At 46.0% G+C, this 24,015-nt stretch overlaps 1 protein-coding gene and 1 pseudogene across 1 annotated transcript in view; one reads left to right on the top strand and one right to left on the bottom strand.

Moving 5' to 3' along the window:
• GPR39 (G protein-coupled receptor 39) overlaps positions 1 to 24,015 on the bottom strand; it is a 235,237-nt gene that overhangs the window by 24,027 nt on the left and 187,195 nt on the right. The window lies entirely within an intron of this gene.
• The window catches only part of LOC118897755, an 85,643-nt pseudogene continuing 67,692 nt past the window's right edge, over positions 6,065 to 24,015 (top strand).

The raw sequence follows: 24,015 nt of genomic DNA, 5'->3' as shown, positions 1-24,015 counted from the left end.
CTGGTGCAGAGGAACTGATCCCATCCAGCAGGAAAACGAGGCGCTCTGAGCTACACGGTCCCCCGCAAGAGGTGAGGCGTGGGCACTGCAGGGCGGGTGTTTGCAGCAGGCCTGGAGACAGTGTGGCTCTGAGCTTAACCATCCCAGGAAATACAATGAAGTGAGGGGGGAGAAGGGGGAGTGGGGACGGGGGGGGGGGGGGGAGGAGAGGCCCCGCCCCTCCCTAGAATGTCCCTCGCATGACTGTGTCATCAACCAAACGGCATTGGGAAACCCCATCCTGGGAAGACCTCCAACCCAAAGGGCCTACTCATCTGAGGCCCTACTGCCAACATCACAGGACCAGCTGTGTAGGGAGCTGGGGCCTCCGGGCTCAGGAGAGAACAGGTGATCTCGGCGGAGGGGGGGGGTTCCTGCACAGGACAGCAGGCCACTTACTCCCTAGCACCTGGGAAACTCTTGAGAAATCTCCAGCTGGGCAACTGGTCCCCGGGCACCAAGCGCTCAAGGGTTTCTAAGGACAAGAACGAGGCTGTGCCTGGCTCAGAAGGGCCCTGAGCAGTGCCCTGGCCAAAGGCCCCCGATGTTCTCTCTAAGCAGAACTGCACTTATATGGTAGCGTCTAGAGCGAGCAGAACTGGCCCCTGCCCTAAAGGGACATGTGAACTCAACTAGACGGCAGGACACAGTCAGCTGATGGCAGGGGTGAAGGGCCATCCCATCTGAACCAGGGCTGAAATGACAAGGCACGATTCAGCCACTTAGTCGAAACACACCGGTGCCAGGCACTGCCTGCCCCAGGCCCTGTGCCGGCCAGGGCCATGGGACTCTGGCCCACGTACAGGTTGAGGATGTGGAGCAGGACAGCTTACGGACAGAGTGGCGGGGTCAGAGGGCAAGGATTCCAAGGGAACTGCAGGACGACAAGGCAGCCATAGACTGCGTTCACAGAGGGGAGAGGAGCGAGCCCCGTCCCTCCCCACCCACCAGGAAAGGCACCAGCCACGCAGGGGGTCCTTAAGAGCCCCTGGTCTCGCTTGGGCAAGGGATGGGGTCTGAAGGCTGTTCGGTGTTCAGGTGATTGAGCATCTAGGACACCTACAGTGACAGAGCTCTGGGGCCCACCCAGAGCTCTTCTCCCTCCGGCCTGTGCATCCTCTGCCCTGCTTCCTTGACCTCTCTGTGCTTCATCTGCAAAATGGGGCTAACGTTGCCACCACAGGGTTCAGCCCTTGGACGCTGGAGGCAAGGAGGTTAGTTCCCCCTTCCCTGCTGGGACAGAGCTCAGAGGTGCCGAGGCCTGGAGACCCGCTCCGTCTCACTGCGACCAAGCACGTTAAGCAGCCTGTTGCAGAGACACGCTCGCGCTTGCCCAATCTTTCACTGGCTTCCTCGGCCGTCCTGCCCAGTGCCTGAAACTGCTGCCGCCGCGGCTGGCCGCCGAGGACACACGTGTCCCAGTCCTGTTGCAAGGAGGTGCTGAGCCCCGTGTAGGAGATGGTCTGTGTGTGCCCCGCAGTGACTTATTGTCTGGCTGAGCTGGCCTCAAGTTCAGAAGGAAGTCTGCTGGGTGCAGAACCCGCATCAGAAACCCAGCACCCCGGGAAAGTACATGCTGGGGTGCAGCAGCCAGCCTATCACAGCAGAGACCAAGTGGGACCAGGCCCCAGGGGAACCTGGAGGGCGCGGCCACCGCCGGCACGGGGCGCTCCTGCCGGTGGACGGCTGCTGTGCCCCTGCGGAATGCCCCTCTGGCTGCAACACCTGCAGGCTCCCGGGAGCTCCGCGGGCGCTCTTAGCTGACTCTGCCCCGAAGCAGAGAGACACGCGGGGCAGGGCCCCCTTAACGCCCACATACTGGTCCAGGGGCTGTTGGCGCCCTTGACCTCCCTCCCACCTTCTGCAGTTCCATGGGGACCTCAGCGGCGTGGGCAGACAGCCTGGCGTTAAGGGAAGCCGGATATTAAAGGCATTGCCAGGCCGGGAGAGGGTGATCCTAAAGATAGAGAGGAAACAGAGATAGGGGAGGATGGAGTGGGGTGGCAGATGATCATAAAACCCAGACAGGCCCCGAGTCTGTGCCCCCAAAGCCCACGGCGGGCCCGGTATGCTTCTCAGGTAGGGAGGGTGCTCTGGGCGCCTCTGCCTTGGGGATGGTGCGTCCCCCTCGCAAGTTTCCCACCCAGGCCAGCCCCCATCCTCCAGCGGCAGCCTCCATTTCCCTGGGTTCCTTAGCACCCACCAAGAAGTGCCTGCGTACTTAACACTTCTTTCCCCTTTGTCCCCATTTAGCCATAATAGAGGCTGTGTTCTCAATCTATTGTCACATTTATGATCCAGAAAGCCCTCATTTCCCGCAATAATCTTAAGTGACAATTCAAGGCTTAAATGTACTTTAATGTTTTGTAATGCTTCTAAAGCAACATCTCGAAATTATAATACAGCCTCTGAAATTACTAGTCTGTGTGAAAGAGGGAATGAACAACTGGAAAACGAAATGAGAATCCAGCAAATTGATCTAAGGCTGAAATGATGAAGTTTAGTAAGTTTCAGCGATGTGAGTGGGAGAATGCCAGGGTGACCTCTGTCAGGTGCCAGACGGCCTAGCTAGGGGAACAGACATCTAATTTAAGGAATGCCTTCTTTTTCCACTTTCCTAATCAATCAAGGAGGAGACAGCCAGAGTCTTCTCACCTGGATTTTTCCAGGGTGGGAAAAGGAAGGGCGTATTTAAAGGGAACCAACCGCCACCCCTGACCAAGGAAGAGAGTTTGAGAGAAGAAACACAGTAGGTAGTAGAGGGGGCGTGGGGCAGAATCAAACCAGAGAGGGCCTACTGCCAGCTTCCAGAGGTGGTTCTCTGTTAATTCCATCCATTTTTGCCAATGCTCACTCAGTGCCACTGTCTGATTTATTCCCAACGTTACTTCTAAGAACAGATAAGGACCCCGAGGCTCAGAGAGGTTAAGGGACTTGGGCACGTACACAGAGAAAGCTGTGTGGCCTGGGTTTGAACTCAGGTTGAAGTTCAAAGCTTACACTCATATTTTACAGAAAAGAGACCCTGAACTTTTAGAAAGGATTTAAAAAGCTTTCATTAAAAGTGATAATAATAACTCAATGAACAAATGAAAAGATAAACTGGGGGAAATATTTCCTGTACATATAACAAACAAATGCTGAATAAAAAATTACCCAATATAATAAGTGGTCTTAGAAATCAACAGAAAGGAACTTCCCTGGTGGCGCAGTGGTTGAGAATCCGCCCGCCAATGCAGGGGACACAGGTTCAATCCCTGGTCCAGGAGGATCCCCCATGCCACGGAGCAACTAAGCCCGTGCACCACAACTACCGAGCCCGTGCGCCACAACTACCGAGCCCGTGCGCCACAACTACTGAGGCCTGCATGCCTAGAGCCCGTGCACAAGAGAAGCCACCGCAATGAGAAGCCCCCGCTCGCCGCGACTAGAGAAAAGCCCGTGCGCAGCAATGAGGACCCAACACAACCCAGTAAATAAATAAATAAATAAAAGAACCCAACAGAAAAAGATTAGCAGTCCAAAAGAAAGGTAGATAAAGGACGGCAATAGGCAAAATTAATGGCAATAAATATACCAAAATATAATTAACTTTACCAACATATGAAAAAAAATGTAAATCAGAACCACAATTAGATCTCATTTTTGCCCTTCACAACGGTTTGAAAGATTGGTATATACAATATTGGTAAGGTTCCAGTATGGAAATGGGGTGGAGGCATTCCTATTCACTGTTCAAAGGGAAAATCTGCTCAACTCCCTTGGAGGCAACTGTGTAATATCATCCAAAATCCAAAGGCATATACTATTTTCCCCAGGAACTCCGTCTCTAGGACTCTAAGCCATAAAAATACTTAGTCAAACGTGCAAATATTTTAGCACAAGGAATTCTGCTGCCAGAAAAATTCTTACAACCCAAATATCCAGCAACAGAAGATACTTAATAATTATGGTACATCCACCCATAGCTGTTAAACAAATGAGACAATTCTGTATGCACTGAAAAGGACCCAAGATTACACGGCACTGTTAAGTAGAAAAAAAGGAATCCACAAAACATATGCCTAGTTTGTGCTACTGGAAAAAAAAAATCAAAGAAGTGTGTCTATGGATGGATGTGTTTCTGTGCATTTGTGTTTGTATAGAGAAACCTCTGGAAGAAGAGGCATCAGGTTCCACAGTGGACACCACGGGGCAACAGACCTGGGAGAGGAGAAGGGAGCTTCAGTTTCCACTTTATATACTCCTATGTGCTTTGATTCTTTAAAACAACTTTATGGGGAAAAACAGAATATTCTCTGGGAAGGCAGTAAAAGAAATCCTAGAATGATGCATGGTAGCATTGGAACGCCGCAGAAAAGCAGTGAAGAAGCCCAGTGTCTGCCCTCAAGGAGCTCATATGGGATCAGAAATTGACTTGCATTCAGAGACAGACAACCCTACAACAGGAGAGCCTACAAAACCGGAAGAATGAAGACCCGTGGCCAGAGGGAACTATTTCATTCTGCAGAAGGCCGGGGAAAAGTGAAAAGCTGAAGAGGGTTTCTTAGAGAGGCGATACTCCCAATGGGCCTTGGGGAAGAAGTAGGATTTTGCTGGTTGAAAAGGAGGAAAAGGAAATCCAGGAGGGGAGGACAGGAACGGGCACTGAGAGACTGCAGAGTGACGTTTCGTTGAGCGAAGGCACAGGGACACCTGATTCCCTGGTCCAGGCCCTGGCTACAAATATCAGAGCGCTTAGACAGGCTCCATTATAGGGCAAGGATGCTGCCAGGTAGAGGGGAGGTGAAGACCAGGGTGCCTGGCATAGGGAAGGCTACCCCCTGCCACAGGAACCTGTGGAGGCTCAGCCTGGTCCAGCCCCATCCTCTCTGGCCCACACTAAAGTCCACCACGAACAGCTTGAAGTGGAGGGTGGAGCTGCTTCAACCTTCCCTCCCGTTGGCCTTGCCTCCAGAATCTCCTCTCTACACTCTTTCCTTGGGCCCCTGGGTGCTCTCTCCCCTCGCCTTCCCCTACGCTCAAATCCCTGCCACTGAAAACCTCAAAGGCTTCACCCTGTGTGGTGACAGATGCCCTCTCGGGTGTAGGGGCAGCTCGATGAGTACAGAATGCTGGGGAGTAGGGCAGATCTGGACCAAATCCTGGCTCTGCCCCCTTCCAGCTGGGCAAAGAACAACCTCTTCTAGCCCATTTTCTCATCTGCAAACTGGAATAACACCAACAATCTCACAGGGTTATTGGGAGAATGATAAATAAAAATTGAGAGCAGACCTAGCTCAGAACCCAACATATACCAAACTCTCAACAAATAGCGGCTCTCACCTGGCTAGAAGGAGGGGAGGGGCAGACATGGACCGACAAAAACCACGGTTCAGTAGAAAGATCACAGGAAAAGGTTTTGGAGGGGAGGGGGGCTTTCTGAATTTCTGTGAATCTCACCATGATTATTTAAGCTGTGTTGAAGGATCACCTGCTTAAAACATTTGGGTCAAAACCAAGGCTGGGACTGAGATGAGACAAGGGAGGTGCCTAGGGCACAAAATTTAAGGAGGCACTGGCTCTTGGGGCCGGGCAAGTGCAGAGTCAGCACCTGAGCGTGAGCGCCTCCTTAAATTTTCCATCCTAGCTGCCTCACTTGCCTTACCCTAGTCCTGGCCCAGGTCAAAACAGTGGCTTAGAGATGACCTTCTAAGAAGCAAGATTTGAATTAAATAGAGATATTGCTTCAGGGAGAAGCAAGCAACTGATCCCCCTGGCTGGGCAGATGTGTTTATTTGGAGTGAGAGGGGAGCGGGGGAGTGCAGTTACAGTGAGTGACTTACCAGGCCTGGAGCAAGAGTCGGCATCTACAAGGGCCTGATCTCACCGGTTAATTGGCCCTACCCGCCTCCCTGCAATTCTCTAGTCAGCTAGCATTAACACACCTCAGGCCCACTCTTCAATAAGGCAGACTCTGTCAGGAGCTGCCCTGCTACCTGGGCCATCTCAGTGTGACGGACCATCCTTTCCAGATGGGAGGGAAATGTGCAATGACGCCTTCGAGAAAGGCATGAACGTTGAAGATAACACCAAAGAAGGGGCAGGCCTCCAGGTGAGGCTGAAGGAAGGAAAGTCACCTGCTTGTTGGAGATGAGGTGTTCTGGGGAACTGCCGAGCAGAATTTCATCCTGCTTTCAGTGCAGGTCTCTGGGTTGTGAGATCATGGCTGAGCTATCACAGCTCCTGATGACAAGTCATGAAAAACACGTCTTTCCCAATCTCTTTCCAGGTTCCTGCAGATGCGATTAAATCCATGATTTGAGAACTTAAGACGGCACCTCTCAGGTTTTGAAACAGCAAAGCAACAGGACTTGGGTGGGTAGAGGGGAAAATGAGGAGAGCCAGGAAGGGAAGCGATGCATGGGTTCAGGGAGAGGTCCCAAGATAAAGAGCAGACTTTAATTCTAGGGGGGAAAGAACACCAAAGAAGATTTTTTAAAAATTAAGATAAGTAGCCTTGATTCTTGCAGCAAGAAAATTATCTATCCTGGGTTTTCTGGAGCTCTTGGAGCTTAAAATGATGATTTAAGACAGCCACCCTGGACATTGCAACTTTGGATGGGTGAAGAGAGATCAAGAAGAATTGAGAGCAAGAGGAGCTTCTGGACAAAGGAAAATTCACACTGAACTAAGGCATCAGTTTCGGCTTTCAGCTTATAATTTTGCAGTATGGGTACCATAAGTTGCTGCTCATGTCATTCTGTATGGACCTGTTTCATACAGCAAGAACACTCACCCACCAGTTCATTTATTTATTCACTAATTCACTCTCTCACGCCTTTGTTAGGTATCTATTAAGAGGCAGGCACTGTGTGAAACACTAGGGATATAAGCATAAAAGATAAGCTGTTTACCCTTGAGGACATCATGGGCTAGTGGAAAAGACAAGTAACTCCACGACTTCAATGGACCCTGATACTGATGAGGGCCATGCTTCAGTATCTAGATGAGCATGCGCAGGAGGAAGACAAGGATTAGGATAACGACAAGCGTGATGACAGGCTAACATTTATGCAGTGCTTATGGTACACCATGCCCTGTGCTAAGTGGTGGTGATATAGTAATGAACATGGGAGAGTTTCTGCCTCTGAAGTTCAACAGAGGAGACAAACACATAAATAAGCAATTTCAGCTTATATCCTAAGGGCTGTTCTTAATTACCTCAGAGGATAGGCAATTCCCACTCCCTACACCCGGTCTCAGAGGGATCAATGAAATCTTCCTGAAGGAGGAGTTTAAGCTGAAGTATGAAATGGGCATGAGATTTACCTAAGCAAAATGAAGGTAGGTAAGATTTTCTGGGTGGATACAGCAGCACATAGAAAATCTCACACAATAGGGGAGTTTAAAAAAAAAGTTTTATAGACATGTTTGTTATCTATTTGGAGTGTGACAAAGCTGGAGCAGGTAGCAAGTGCAACGAGACAAGAAGTGCAACAAGACAAGATGACAAAGCTGGAGCAGGTAGCAAGTGCAACAAGACAAGAAAAATAAACAAAATGATTGAAGAAGAAATGAAACTCTTATTCACAGATTACATGACTATATACAGAAAATCCAAAAGCATCTACAGAGAAACTACTCAAATTAATAAATGAATTTTGCAAAGTCCCTGGACATAAAGTCAATTTTTAAATGGATAATTTGCAATAGCATTTTAAAAAATCAATACTTAGGAATAAATCTAAAAAAAATCAGCAAGACCTCTACACTAAAAATTATAAAACATTAATGAGAGAAATTAAAGAAAACCTAAATAAATAAATTCAATGTTATAAAGATATAAATTCCCTCCAAGTTAATTTAAAATCAATCAAAATCCCAGCAGGTATTTTGTAGACATTTACGAGCTGATTCTAAAATTTATATAGAAATGCAAAGGGCTAAGATTAGGCAACGTAATCTTGAAGATGAGGAGCAAAGATAAGACTTATACTACAAGCTATCATGACCTATTATAACACTTAAGACCATGTGATAGTAGCTCAAGAATAGATAAACTCACCAACAAAACCGAACAGAGGATCCAGATACACACATATATAGTCACCTGATATATAACAAAGTGACACTTCAGGGAAGCAAGTAAAGAATGGACTTTTCAATACATGGTCGATTGGATCTCCAAACGGCAAAAATAAATCTTGTGCCTAACCTGAAACCATACACGAAAATCAATTCCAGAAGAATTACAGATCTAAGTGCGAAAGATAGCTTTTAGAAGCAAGCATAGAAGAGCATCCTGATGCCTTGGAGTAAGCAACGATTTCCTTGTAGGAACTAATTAGAACAGAACCTGATAAAAACCACAGGGTCAGGAAATTAAAAATGCATCTCTCATGTCAGCAAAGAACAAACCAACCAAGACTGGTGGGGGGATCAAAGGAGCTGGAACTAGAAGGAAAGAGATGCCTGGGTTCACAGGAAATTCCTAAGATGGAGAGCAAACTGTAATTTGACTCTAGGAAGGAAGGAATGCTGAGGAAGGTGAAGAGGAGGTTTGGCTCTTGCTTCTTGGAGCTTGGCCATGGTGATTTAGGAAAGTCAATACAGGGCACTGCAACATTGGGTGGATGGAGAGAGACACTAGAGCGACCATGAGCAGGATAAGCTTCTGGGCAAAGGGAGATGAAACTCACTGTGCCTTCAAGCTGGTAATTCTGCAACGTAAGCATGTATGTAGATGAGAAGCTCAGTTTGGGTCATGGGGCATCAGTTGATTCAGCAAGATAAATGTGATGCCTCAAATTAAACACTTCACTAATTGCCCCTGAGGAAAAGAAATATACTTGCTACTTGTAGATGCCCAAGGAAGGACATCACTTAGAACAAATGCAAGTTCAATTTCAATAACTGACACTATATAACTCAGGTCTCACTGTGCTGAGGCCACAAGGAGCCTGAGTGTTCTGACAGCAGAATGGCTTTATTAGATAAAAGCCTTTCTTGGAGGAGGGGTGCTTTGAGCCATGTCTTGAAGGAAGCGCCCATTTTTACAAATCAGTACACTAGGTCTTCCAGCAGCTTTCAGGGCAATTTCATCAAAGGAAATTGGTCATAACAACCAAGAGGTGGATGGAGACGCTTAACTGAGCCGAGCTGAGATATGTAAATGGCTTAGTCTCTCCCCAGTGTTCTGGGGCTTCCTGATTTCTCACCTAAACTTGCACTTGCTTGGTCACTTAAGGTAAAAACTAAATCAAGTGATAGACTTGTTTTCAGAAGATAGCAATGGGAAAGAGTGCTTTACCTGAGTTACTCTCAACTTGCCCAACCATCTTCACCCCTTGACATGGTTGGGAATCTTTGACAGCCAAGTAAAGAGGCCTCAATAAATCTAGAAGCCAGTCCTTCTGCCGCCCTTTACTTGCAAGAAAGGAAAAGTCATGGGATGAAGCCACTGGTGGAGCAAGCTGGAAGTGACCGATTTTCCTGCACCATGTTCTCCTGAAGTGAATTAAGAAAGGGTGCTTTGCCCAGATTCAGAACATAGGAAGTTGGGTGCTTCAAGATCCCGCAGACTGTGCTATGGTGAAGTAAACAGTGTGGCACAGACTGGCCAACTGGCCCAGAAGGAGCTACATTTCTCAGCCTCCCTGGAGATCGGGCATGGCCATGTGATCTGGCAGCAATAGAATGAAGGCAGAAGTGACTGCATGCCCTCCAGTACTGGCCCTGGAAGTTGCCCACACCTATTACTCCACACCCTTCCCCCTTCTGCCATCCTGATTCAGATGAACTCAGCAACCTTGGGAGCCATGCACTGACTACAGACTATGGCAGAGCCCCAAGGGGGAAAGATTCTGGATTTGTGAGTCATCACGTGGGGATGTCTCCTGACCATCAGGAACATCTACTTCGGATGTTTTCATGAGTGAGAAATAAACTTCTATCAAGCCATCATACTTGATACATTTTGGAGTTGTCTGTTATAGCAGTTAACATTATCTTAATTGATCCAGAATGTTCCTGCATGATGGCTATGTCTAGAACACTTGGGTGATTCGATAGCTTTGATATTGAAGCCAAGTCCATTCTGGACCAGTTAGCACTGAACAAAAGAAAAGAACAAACCACAAGGAGCAGATAGGCATTTAGTCTCTGTGTGGACCTGACAGAGGGTCTGTGACCAAAGGGGTGAAGTATTCCCATGTATTCAACAGTCCAGTGAGAATGGGGGAGGCAGGTAGCCAGATTGTTACTACGAATGCAGGGAGTTATAACAGAATTGCTAACAGAGTCTCGCAAAATCAGGAAAGACTTTCCTGGCAAGGGATGTTTAAACCAAGTCTTCAAGAGTGAACAGACAGGTACCAGGTAGAGATGAGGGTAGAGTAGAAGAAAGGGGGGCACAGCGTTGTAGAACAAGGAAGCAGGGCTTGCACTAAATTACAAAGCTGGAAGGTCAATCTGGCTTGTGTCGCCAGAGGTGACTCTGGACAGGCACTCCAGAACAAGGACACAAAGGAAGTGCCTCCAAGACCAGGCTGAGAGGTACGGCCCTCCTCCTGTCAGGGTGGTAGGACATCAGGACTGGGACCCAACACACTTGTCTTGAGTGTGTCAGTGGCAGAGCAAGAACAGAGGGTACATTGGCAGAGAGTGGTGACAGGGCCCCAGTAGGATGGGGCTGCAGGGCTTCTGACTGGGGATGAGCATCTAAACTCACTGAGAAGGCTCAAGGCCGCTGGCATTCAGGGCACCAGAAGCTTCCCCCTGCTGAAGGGAGGCTGCAAGGAGCAAGCTCCATCTCTGCCTGAGAAGCCAATTGGCATAGAGACTGCACACTGGTTTAAACATTACACCAGACCTAGGTTCCAAATCCAGTTGCACCCCCGGTTTCTTTTTTTCCTTTCCTTTCTTTCCTTCTTTCTTTCATGGCATGGCTTGTGGGATCTTAGTTCCCCCACCAGGGATCGAACCCAGGGCCCTGGCAGTGAAAGTGCGGAGTCCCGTCCACTGGACCGCCAGGGAAGTCCCTCCTGGCTTTCTAACTACATGACTTCATACAAGTGACTTCACCCCTCTAGGCTCAGTTTTCCCATCTGTAACAACTGGGCTAATACCATCCTTCTCAAAGTTTTCCATGAGCTAATGCACACAAAGCACACAGCACAGGGCCTGGCGTACAGTTAGTAGTCAGTAAAGACAGCTCTTGGCATTTTGATCAGGCAAAGTGCTTGGCGGGACTAGAGCGGCAGGGGGTAGAGGCAACAAAGAGGAAAAATGAATCTATCTCTTCCCTTCCACCCCCACTCCTACCGTCTGAGCTGAGCACAGCACATCTGACCTCTAAGAATCCCATGGCCTGTGTACCTCAAATCCATCGTCTGCTGTCATATGTCCTCCCACAGCTGAATTTCAAAGAAAACATCCCAAGAGCCTTTGTACAATGGCACACAATGGAAAACATCTGTCACCACGCTCAAGCAACAGCACCCCTCCCCCTATCCATTCGTTCGTCCATCTATTTATTTATTTTGAAGCCCCATTTGGCCCCCGTGATGCTGGCGGGCCTCCTGAAACACCCCTGAGAGATCAATCACGAAAACCCAGCCCTGCACGGAGGCCCTAAGTAATGAGCTACCTCCTGCCAGGAAAATGCCATCACAAGCGCTCGTGGCTTCCACCTGCTCTGCTCTGGCACCGCCCGGCTTAGCAGTGGGGGGAGCTAACGGCTGCTTAAAGGTGAGCTGACCCCCATGCGCTCATCGGCCCACGTGGCCGGGAAGTGAACACCTGCGCGGTCTGTGGTCTCGAAGCCCGCAAGCCCCGCCGTTCTGTTTCCCGGGATGCCGGGATGCGGAGGAGCGGTAACCATCCCAGAGGTGCCTGCTTAGCGGTGGCCCGTGAGCCCAAATGCCAGCCGGCGACAGGCCCACTCAGCAGGCCGGCGTTTGAACCATCAACAGCCATTTGACAGATGACAGGGTTTTCCAGAGCGGAGTCAAAAAAGAAACAGTGGGACTGAGACCTACAGAGGAGAGATCCTGACGGCCAGGAGCTGACAGAATTGGACCTGGAAATGACAGCGGCCAGGGGATGTGTGTCCAGAAGAGGTGCGCACGCGGGCTCTCATCTCTGACTGCTGGGGCTTGCGCGGCACATGCAGTGAGTTTGTTCAACAACTGAACCGTTCTCACTGGTGGCTCCGGCAAGCCCCAGCTCTGCTGCCCACTCTCTTAGGAATCGATTCCAGGAGCAGGTGCTCCACTGTCGTCACTGTTGTTATCATTATTAGATTATTTTAAGTGTAATTACACCGCAGATGCTGAAAATCAAACTGAACAAATGCATCAGCCAATGACCTTTCCTTTTTAAGTGATGGACATTTTTTTCCTCTCCTTAAATTACTGATCTTCCAGTGGGGGGGGGGGGAAAGTGGAAGATGTAATTGCATGAAACTGTATATCATATTTCTCCTTTCTGGAGGTTTCATTAGAGGCCCGAAACCAGAGAATCGCTCTGCCACCTCTTCCCTTCTCTTCCAGCTATTTCTGGGTTTTAATTATTATTCATTAATTGCGCACGATAATAAGATCCTCACTGTTTTGAAACATTCTCCCTCTGGCCTCCATACTATTGAAGACTCTGATTGCCTGCCAAGAGCGTAAAATTAAAAATCAAAGCACTACCTCGGAAAGGTTTAATATGCGCCATGTTGAAAGAGTTTTCGCCAGCTTATAGCTATTTTATTGCATTAGCAGCTCGAGGGAAAGTGCAACTCCATGTTGAAATTGTTCTCCTTTGAAATGTAAGTCAACAGGACCAGCACTGGGGGAATTTTGCTCACAGCTGTTACCTCCTTTGGATAAGGGGCTTGTTTCCCCAGATAAAATTAGCCTCTTGCTGATGTCAGACCTCAAAGAGAACTTTAGGCTGCAAGAGAGAATCTCCCCCAGGTTCTCTAAATTATAGACAAGCATGGATTCAAATGGGTGAATCCCCCTCTGACTGGCCCCTGAGGCCATTAGAAATAAAACTCGCAAACATTTTCCTGCAAAGCCTGGAACTCCTCCCTCTCCCCTTAACTCTGGGTTTCCTACTCCTTCAGGGCAGAGCAAGAGACTGACGTTACGGTCCCCCACCAATAAATTTTACACGGGGGTTCATTCGATATAGGATGAATGGATCAAAAATGAATGAATGAATAAATACAGAAACTTCGCAAAGGACAGGAAAACTTCGCAAAGGACAGGAAAAGGACAAGCTAGAATTTCTAAACGAAACAAAATAAAACTAACATCTTGAAAATTTTGCAATTACTGTCACCCACTGAAATCTACAGCCCAGAGCAAGCTAATGCCTAAGATACAAAATGAGACCCAAATCACTTTTTCATGCATATGCTCTCTGCTTCCTTATCATTCTCACCATGGAAGCTCTCATCCACAATGCCCCCAGCCTTTCAATAGCTTTTTCAAATAAGGAGTTAGTAGGGAAAACATACATCAAGACCAGAGCAACAAGGTCCCACCAAACTGTCTTTCCTGGATGGTGGCAAACTGTTGCTTTGGGAACGGAGAGGCCACCTCCTCTGCATTCACTGCCCCTCTCTTTATTCACCTCCCCCCAAGGTCATCCTGGGATTTCATAAAGAAAATTGGGGCTCCAGGATCCCAGGAATGACTTGATGGTTAAACATGATCATTTTGGCTGACCAGAGGAAAGGCAGATGATAGAATAATCTGGAACATAAGAATAGAAATGGAGAGGAAATTGGGCATCCACTGAATTTTTATTAAATTTGAACTGTTCAAACTTTCCATTGTTCTCCCTACCAAAAGAAAGAACTCAAACTCCTAGCACCAAGACCCCTATTGATGGGTCCCTAAGATCTCTAAGGCCCCATAAAACTCTCCCCATTGACCAAGACAAATCCCCCGAGTTCACTGAACTCTGAACAAGCTTGGCCTTGGCCTGTGAATTTGCTCAGCGCTCTTCTCTACTACGAATACCCCCTTCACTCTGTTACTCAGGTTCTCCAGAGGAACAGAACCAATAGGATCTGTACGTATATACAGAGAAAGATTTATTTTCAGGAATTGGCTCATGTGATTGGGGAGGACTGGTGAGTCTAAAAGCTGATGAGGGAAGCCAGTAGGCCAGAGACTCAGGAAAGAGCTGCAGTTTGAATCCAGAGGCAGTCTGCTAGAGAACTAGGAAAAGCAGGCGTTGCAAAGTCTGAAGGCCGTCTGCTGGAGAATTCCCTCTTGCTCAGGGGTGGCCAGGCTTTCACCTGATTAGATGAGGCCCACCCACACTGGGGAGGACAATCTGCTTTACTCAAAGTCCACTATGTGTAAATCTCATCCCAAAAGCACCCTCAACAAACATCCAGAATAATGTTTAATCAAATATCAGCACTGCATTCCAGCCACATTGACACATTAAGATTAACCATCACAGCCTTGGTCTGTGGATTTGCTCATAGCTCTCGTCCTGCTGTGAATACCTTCCCCACTTTCCTCAACTACTCCAAATTTTGCTCTTGCTTCAAAAGTCAGGCTCAAGCCTCCACTCCTGTAAAGGCCTTTCCTGGTGGAGGTCAGGGTAAAGCCCCTTCACCGAGCCCCAGTCACACCTTCTGCCTGGACTTCCTATTATGCATTTATCTCACATGGCCGGAAACAATCTCTTTCTCCAACCAAAGTCTAAGTATCCTAGGAACTGCAGGTGCTCCTCATATTGGGCAGCATGACAGCTGGGTTGAAGGAATACTTGCCAACTAATAGTTCACCAGGCACCTTTTATCATGTCTTCATTTGGGATACCTTAAGTGGTGGGCACACCCTACTGGCTCATGAAGGATGTCAAACACCTGTGAAGGTGGGCATTCAGATGGGTACAGACGCTTTGGGACTCAACTGAGTTCTATCAAGTACAACTATAAGGCTCCATTTCAGTTGCCTAGTGCTGCACAGAAATCATTCCCAAACGTAATGGCTTAAAAATGAAAACCATTTTAATAGAGCTCACAAGTCTGTGGACGGACTAGGCTTGGCTGGGTGGTTCTTCTGTTTCACCTGATGGCAGCTAGGACTGCCCTCATCTGGGGGCTGGAATTAACATTCCAGAGAGCTGCCTCTCGTATCTTGCCTCTTGGTGAGGATGGCTGGAAGGATGAGTTCAGTTAGGGCCCTGGGATGGTAGGGTGTTCTTTTTCCGTGTAGTCTAGGGCCCCTCCTCTCACTAAGCCTATCCACGTGATCTCCCCAGCAGTGTGGCCAGATGTTTCATATGGTTTTGCAGAGCCCCCCAAAAGTACAAAAGTCAAAGCTGCCAGGCTGTCTCAAGGTTAAGTCCAAGACAGATGCAACATTTCTGCTACATTCTACTGGTTAGAGCGCATCACCAGCCCAGCCCAGATTTGTGAGGGAGGGGCTATACAAGGACATGTAAACTGGGAGCCAGCACTGTAATATGAAAATATTCTATTTCTATAGGTGACAGAGTAGGTAGGTAGGTAGGTATTGCTAATGCGACTGTGGTTCGTCACCTAGATTCATAAGTGAGGGAAAAACTACATTTCAATTAATAGTTTATGAAAATTAAGATATGATTTTCTTCTATTCCATGTAAGCTCATGAACCCCCTAAATTCTGTCCCATGAAGCCTTATGGCTCAGAGGACTCCAGATTAGGAACCCTCAAGTTAAGAGCTGAGGGTGCTTGCAGTTAGGCATTAGAATATTGGCACAGCAGAGCACAAAGGTACCTCAGACATCATCTGATCAGTCTATTTCAGGGTCACAAACTCAAGTGCCTCCCCAGGCTCGATGGCTGGGGGAAGGTGAGGAGTAAGGCAACAGAAATGAGACAGAAGCACCTGGCCCCTCTGATGCCCTCGGTCACCAGCTTGGCCTTGGTTATCATTTGCTTCCTGAATTACATGGGAACAAAGGCCCAGGGAGCAGAAGACACTTGTCCAAGGTCTCAAAGCAAGGATCAAGAGGACTGTCTAGACCTGACCCTCTCGGCCACGATCGGGAAGCAAGTCCCAGGATCTCAACTCTGCCAGCTGCCTTTTTCACCTTGGCATTGTTCAAGTCATCCCCTGTGCACCAGCTCCATTAACAGCCACCCTTGGAAGAAAAAGAAGCACTTACCACCAAAACGCTACCTCCTTCTTCCACAACTGTTCCTCAGACCATCCCAAAACTCATCACTTTTCCCCGATGACCATCCTCAAGGCTTAGAACTATATCTTCAGTTCACCAAACCTCAATGCCATTTTCTACATAAAACCTTACAAACCCACGAGGGAACCCCGATAGCCCTGTTCCCATCTTCCTCATCTGGCCACCACGTTTTATTACTACTACCCAAGGCCTTGTCTCCACAGAACTGTAAGGTTTGTCTCCCCTTCCCCATCTGCACCAACCTCTCCCACCCTCCCTAACTCTCTGCCCCTCCATGACACGGTCAACTAGTTCTCTCTGCCTCGTTCTGCTACTGACTCAAGTCTCCCTCCCAAGCAGATGTGACTTTTTAAAAAAAGACTCAAAGGGCTTTCCTGGTGGCGCAGTGGTTGAGAATCCACCTGCCAATGCAGGAGACATGAGTTCGAGCCCTGGTCCAGGAAGATCCCACATGCCGCGGAGCAACTAAGCCCATGAGCCACAACTACTGAGCCCACGTGCCACAACTACTGAAGCCTACGTGCCACAACTACTGAGCCCACGTGCCACAACTACTGAAGCCTGTGCTCCTAGAGCCCGTGCTCCACAGCAAGAGAAGCCACCGCAATGAGAAGCCCGCGCACCGCAACGAAGAATAGCCTCCACTCACCGCAACTAGAGAAAGCCAGCGCGCAGCAATAAAGACCCAACGCAGCCAAAAATAAATAAATAAATAAATTTATTAAAAAAAAAAAAAAACGGACTCGAAGAGGAATGTATTCCAAAGGGTGAAATTTTAGAAACGGCGGTACACAGGTATCGTAAAATACAAGTGCCTTCCTAGTTGTCCTGGCATAGGACTTGTTTACCATTCACAATTTTTTAAAATGTACCTTTACTAAAGACCTACTACTGGCTGATCATTGAGTTAAGCACTTGGCAAATTTATTTCGGTCAGCTCTCACCAGGAGTCTGAACACTGCTGCTATTTTTAAAGCCTTTCTTACAAATGAGGAAATTGAGGCATGGTGGGCTCAATAAGTCACCCAGGTCGACACAGCTATTGATGGGTCTTAACCAGGACTTCACCCTTCGTCATGCTTAGTCTTCTGTGTCATGATGTAATTTTGGTTTTGCAGTTCCTTGGCCAGGTCGGGGGAGAATAAGCCGGCAGGTTGAAGACTAGACCTTCCTTCTGACTTGTTCCTCCTTACACTCTCCGCACCCCACCCCAGCTCCCAGCCCCTCAGGCTCAGGCTTTGCAGCAGCGGCTGTGACTCGGCCAGCCCGCCACAGCTCAGACGACAAGCCTGCTAAATGAAAGTGACAGCCAAACCAATGAATATGTTTGTAAAAAGACAACTCAGAACCTCAATTTAACTCCAACAGAATTCAATTTCACTTGGGCAGTGATCTCCCTTTGGCCTCTGCTACCCTGCCCTGATGTCTCTCTTATTTAAATGTGTGCAGTTGGCACCTTCCGCTGCTCAGCCGGCTGAACACCCCTCGGGGATTGAAAGTGGGGAGCGAGGCACTGCTGGATTCATTAAATCCCACTGCCAGAGAGCACCCGTCCTCACCCAGGAGCACTTGGTAGAAGACACACTTTAAAAACCACACATAACAGGGGGGGAAGATTGACCTGTGGGTTTCCTACATGCATTGTCAAACTCTGGATGCCCCACTACCTCTTCTTAGGCCAGTGAGACGCAGGAAGGTACCCTAAAAGAAACTGAGCAGACTTGAGTTTCCGGGACCTTTCTAGAGAGCAGAGATGCTCTGGGGACTTCCAGCTAAGATGTGCATTTGGGCTGTCCCAGAAAGAACCAGGCAACTGACCCAGACCAATGGGCCACGCCATTGTCTCTGGCACATACTCCTTCCGGCCTCTGTGTTTTGACAGTAGCATTCCTCCTTGCCTGGGATGTCCTCCCACCTCCCCCATCCCCACCTAACTCCTCTTCATTTACCTCTTTTTGAGGCCTTCTTCCCCCTGAAGCTATGTCTCCCCAACCCTGTCCATGGAGAACCCTCAGGACATCTACAATATTCACACGCTAACAGCATAGTGGGGAAGGGCACAAGGTCTGGTGTCAAGCTGCCTGGGATCACATCCCAGCTCCACCATTTACTAATTATGTGACCTTGGGAAAGTTTTTTTTCCCTAAGTATCAATACCTAAATTACTGTACCTCAATTTCCCCAAAAGTAAAATGAGGCAAATAGTACCTACATCATATGTACGTTTTAAAGATTAAATGAATAACACAAAAATGCTTAGTATGATGCCTGATACATAGAAAGCACTCAATAAATGTTAATCATTATTATCGTATACTTTCACTTCTTGCCCTCTGCACTCCACCCAACCATATACTTTCAGCTTTGGCTATATTAGCTGCTCCCTAATTTCCAAACACCATGCAGTTTTATAGGTCTTGTCTTCTTTTAGTTCTCTCTGCCTAAAATTCTCTTCCACTGCTTCTCTGCCTAGCGAACTCCTAGTCATCCTACAAAGTCCAATTCAAATAGCCCTTCCTCCAAGAGGCCTTCCTCAAACAGCCCAGAAAGACTTGATCCCCTCTCTGTAGGTTCACAAAACTTTATATATAACCTTGTACATAAGAAGCACCTATCTGCATCCTAAGGGACTACTACAAGCAACTCTATGCCAATAAAATGGACAACCTGGAAGAAATGGACAAATTCCTAGAAAGGTATAACCTTCCAAGACGGAATCAGGAAGAAACAGAAAATATGAACAGACCAATCACAAGTAATGAAATTGAAACTGTGATTAAAAATCTTCCAACAAACAAAAGTCCAGGACCAGATGGCTTCACAGGTGAATTCTATCAAACATTTAGAGAAGAGCTAACACCCATCCTTCTCAAACTCTTCCAAAAAATTGCAGAGGAAGGAACACTCCCAAACTCATTCTATGAGGCCACCATCACCCTGATACCAAAACCAGACAAGATACTAAAAAAAAGAAAATTACAGACCAATATCACTGATGAATATAGATGCAAAAATCCTCAACAAAATATTAGCAAACAGAATCCAACAACGCATTAAAAGGATCATACACCATGTTCAAGTGGGCTTTATCCCAGGAATGCAAGGATTCTTCAATATACGCAAATCAATCAATGTGACACACCATATTAACAAATTGAAGAATAAAAACCATATGGTCATCTCAATAGATGCAGAACAAGCTTTTAACAAAATTCAACACCCATTTATGATAAAAACTCTCCAGAAAGTGGGCACAGAGTGAACCTACCTCAACATAATAAAGGCCATATATGACAAACCCACAGCAAACATCATTCTCAATGGTGAAATACTGAAAGCATTTCCTCTAAGATCAGGAACAAGACAAGGATGTCCACTCTCACCACTATTATTCAACATAGTTTTGGAAGTCCTAGCCACAGCAATCAGAGAAGAAAAAGAAATAAAAGGAATACAAATTGGAAAAGAAGAAGTAAAACTGTCACTGTTTGCAGATGACATGATACTATACATAGAGAATCCTAAAACTGCCACCAGAAAACTACTAGAGCTAATCAATGAATTTGGTAAAGTTGCAGGATACAAAATTAATGCACAGAAATCTCTTACATTCCTATGCACTAATGATGAAAAATCTGAAAGAGAAATTATGGAAACACTCCCATTTACCACTGCAACAAAAACAATAAAATACCTAGGAATAAACCTACCTAGGGAAACAAAAGGCCTGTATGCAGAAAACTATAAGACACTTATGAAAGAAATTAAAAAAGATACCAACAGATAGAGAGATATACCATGTTCTTGGATTGGAACAATCAATATTGTGAAAATGACTATACTACCCAAAGCAATCTACAGATTCAATGCAATCCCTATCAAATAACCAACGGCATTTTTTACGGAACTAGAACAAATCATCTTAAAATTTGTATGGAGACACAAAAGACCCCGAAAGCCAAAGCAGTCTTGAAGGAAGAAAACGGAGCTGGAGGAATCAGACTCCCTGACTTCAGACTATACTACAAAGCTACAGTAATCAAGACAATATGGTACTGGCACAAAAACAGAAACATAGATCAATGGAACAAGATAGAAAGCCCAGAGATAAACCCACGCACCTATGGTCAACTAATCTATGACAAAGGAGGCAAAGATATAAAATGGAGAAAAGACAGTATCTTCAATAAGTGGTGCTGGGAAAACTGGACAGCTACATGTAAAAGAATGAAATTAGAACGTTCCCTAAAACCATACACAAAAATAAACTCAAAATGGATTAGAGACCTAAATGTAAGACCGGACACTATAAAATTCTTAGAGGAAAACATAGGAAGAACACTCTTTGACATAAATCACAGCAAGATCTTTTTTGATCCACCTCCTAGAGTAATGGGAATAAAAACAAAAATAAACAAATGGGACCTAATGAAACTTCAAAGCTTTTGCACAGCAAAGGAAACCACAAACAAGATGAAAAGACAACCCTCAGAATGGGAGAAAATATTTGCAAACGAATCAATGGATGAAGGATTAATCTCCAAAATATATAAACAGCTCATGCAGCTCAATATTAAAAAAACAAACAACCCAATCCAAAAATGGGCAGAAGACCTAAATAGACATTTCTCCAAAGAAGACATACAGATGGCCAAGAAGCACATGAAAAGCTGCTCAACATCACTAATTATTAGAAAAATGCAAATCAAAACTACAATGAGGTATCACCTCACACCAATTAGAATGGGCATCATCAGAAAATCTACAAACAATAAATGCTGGAGAGGGTGTGGAGAAAAGGGAACCCTCTTGCACTGTTGGTGGGAATGTAAATTGATACAGCCACTATGGAGAACAGTATGGAAGTTCCTTAAAAAACTAAAAATAGAATTACCACATGATCCAGCAATCCCACTACTGGGCATATACCCAGAGAAAACCATAATTCAAAAAGACACATGCACCCCAATGTTCATTGCAGCACTATTTACAATAGCCAGGTCATGGAAGCAACCTAAATGCCCTTCGACAGACGAATGGATAAAGAAGATGTGGTACATATATACAATGGAATATTACTCAGCCATAAAAACTAACGAAATTGAGTCATTTTTTTGAGACATGGATGGATCTAGAGACTGTCATACAGAGTGAAGTAAGTCAGAAAGAGAAAAACAAATATCGTATATTAACGCATGTATGTGGAACCTAGAAAAATGGTACAGATGAACCGGTTTGCAGGGCAGAAGTTGAGACACAGATGTAGAGAACAAACGTATGGACACCAAGGGGGGAAAACCACGGTGGGGTGGGGATGGTGGTGTGCTGAATTGGGCGATTGGAATTGACATGTATACACTTATGTGTATACAATTGATGACTAATAAGAACCTGCAGTATAAAAAAACAAACAAACAAAACTAATACTAAACTTTCTTTGGGTTATTTGTATGGAAATATGTTAATATAAATATTTCAGACATTACATGAAATTTCTAAAAATCTTATATGTTCTGGTATAATGTTATAAGTCATAACTCTAGTTATTACTTTAAAATGTATATCTCAGAAATAACTAAATTTCCTTGTCAATTGCATTATTATGAACTTTCATCAAATCTTTAACTGTGGTCATTTTTAAGTCTTTTGTCATTTACAGACAGTTCTGGCTGTACTCTGATGCTTTCACAAAAATGTTCCTATAAAAGGGTTTCATCTTCAAGGAATTCATGGAAAAGAGTACAGGTTTCTGGTAACTGACTATACTGCTGAACTGAATGAATAAGCATTTTCAGAACTCTAATGAAAAACTGATGAACTCATAAAAGTGCAACAAAAGATCAAGATAAAAAAAAATTACATGGGACTGAGTGAACTGATGAGGATGATTATAATTTTTGTGACTTTCTGTTTGAATAAAAAAAAAAAATCCCACAAGGACTCAGAGGCAAAAAATATACAAATCCATTTTCACTGCAAAGTAAAGGAGCTGTTACAGTGGAGGATTACTGGACTGAATGTCAATATTATGACATAGTATGAATGTGTTTCGTGTTTGGTAATTGCAATCATTGTTGCTTTTGTTGTGGTCATCCATTTACAATGCTTGGTGTCAGTTTATTTATCTCTTGTAAAAATAAAATACAGTGTGTATGTGTGAGTTGTGAGAAAAGAAAAAGAAAAAAAAAAGAACCACTTATCTTTCTGCTTTATGGTTAGTGATCTAAAAATCTACCTCTGCCATCAAACTGCAGACATCTCAAGAGACAAGCTGTATTCTTTATGCCTTCAGGTCTGCAGCACCATGCTCGGAGCTGTATGTTGGGTTTAATTAGATCCTTCTGTGTTTGGGTTGTGTGCTCTCCCCAGGACTGTTGGCCCAGCTTCTTGTGATGCCAAGGTCAGTGTCTTTCATGTCCTTATAGCACAGAACACAAAGGTTTTTGTTGGTGATAATGAATGCCCTCAACAACTAGAGCTTCTGATAGGCAGTTCTTAAGAGTTCAATGGTTCAAGCAAAGAACTTGCCTTTTTTTTTCTTCTTCAAATCATTCCAGCAAGGGCTGATGTGCCATCTACCATGTGTCCAGATACAGGCTGCCTGCCATGGAAGGAGAGTAGGAGGGAGTGTGGCAATCGTGAGACCAGCTGTCTGGTCAACGGAACTGACAGCTACAGGACAGTGCCGTGACCCCAGCTTCTCATGTGCACTGTCCTATTTCACACATACACGGAACGGGTGGAGACTCAAAATCACACACGCTATGAAGTTCACTCAGGGAGAGGATGGATGCAAACTCAGAGTACGGCTTGGTTAGGAAAGACGTTCTGGAAGGTGGCAAGTCCTAGGCTGGGTCTTGAAGCAGAGGTATTTGGACCTACAGTATCACCACACACACACACTTACACACGTGTGCACACAGCTTTCTCGCCTCTCCCCTTCCCACACCCAACACTCTGCCCACTATAATGCACTGTTTAAAAATCAGGCCTAAATAGCAATGTCTTCTCTGTCGTAGGCATGGGTCCGGTATTCTTGACTGCTTGGAAGGCTGTAGGCATAAAAAGAGTTTGTTGAAAAGAATATCAACATTTCCAGCTTCTGATGAATAGCTCCTGAGTTCAGTGGATTTCAGTAACCCATTTCACACATACACACATGCCAACAAATGTACACGCCTTGTAATTACCTTCTGATAGGGCTTTTGCTTAGCCAAGAGGGCAGGAGCCTCCAAAGTGCAGACAGGTGTGGCTGGTCTCCTGCTCAGGGAGACCCAGCTGGGAAACAGAGAGCCAGTGTCGATGGACAGCACTGGTGGACAGAAACGCTCAGGGTCTAACAAGGATCTCTTCACCCCCACTTCATCCATGGATAGATGCATGGTGTCATTAAGAGTGACCCCAAGAGAACGGCCATCATTAAAAAGCCTACAAATAACAGATGCTGGAGAGGATGTGGAGGAAGGGGGACCCTCCTATGCTGTTGGTGGGAATGTAAGTTGGTGCAGCCACTATGGAGAACAGTATGGAGGTTCCTTGAAAAACTAAAAATAGAATTACCATATGATCCAGCAATCCCTCTCCTGGGCATATATCCAGACAAAATTCTAATTCAAAAAGATACATGCACTCCCATGTTCATAGCAGCACTATTCACAATAGCCAAGACAGAAACAACCTAAATGTCCACGGACAGACGAATGGATAAAGATGTAGTACATACATACAATGGAATACTACTCAGCCATAAAAAAGAGTGAGATAATGCCATTTGCAGTAATGTGGATGCAACT

Source organism: Balaenoptera musculus, chromosome 7, assembly GCF_009873245.2.
Source record: "Balaenoptera musculus isolate JJ_BM4_2016_0621 chromosome 7, mBalMus1.pri.v3, whole genome shotgun sequence".
Classification (NCBI taxonomy): domain Eukaryota; kingdom Metazoa; phylum Chordata; class Mammalia; order Artiodactyla; family Balaenopteridae; genus Balaenoptera; species Balaenoptera musculus.
The sequence above is the reverse complement of the archived record's forward strand: the minus strand, read 5'-3'. Positions and strand labels throughout refer to the sequence as shown.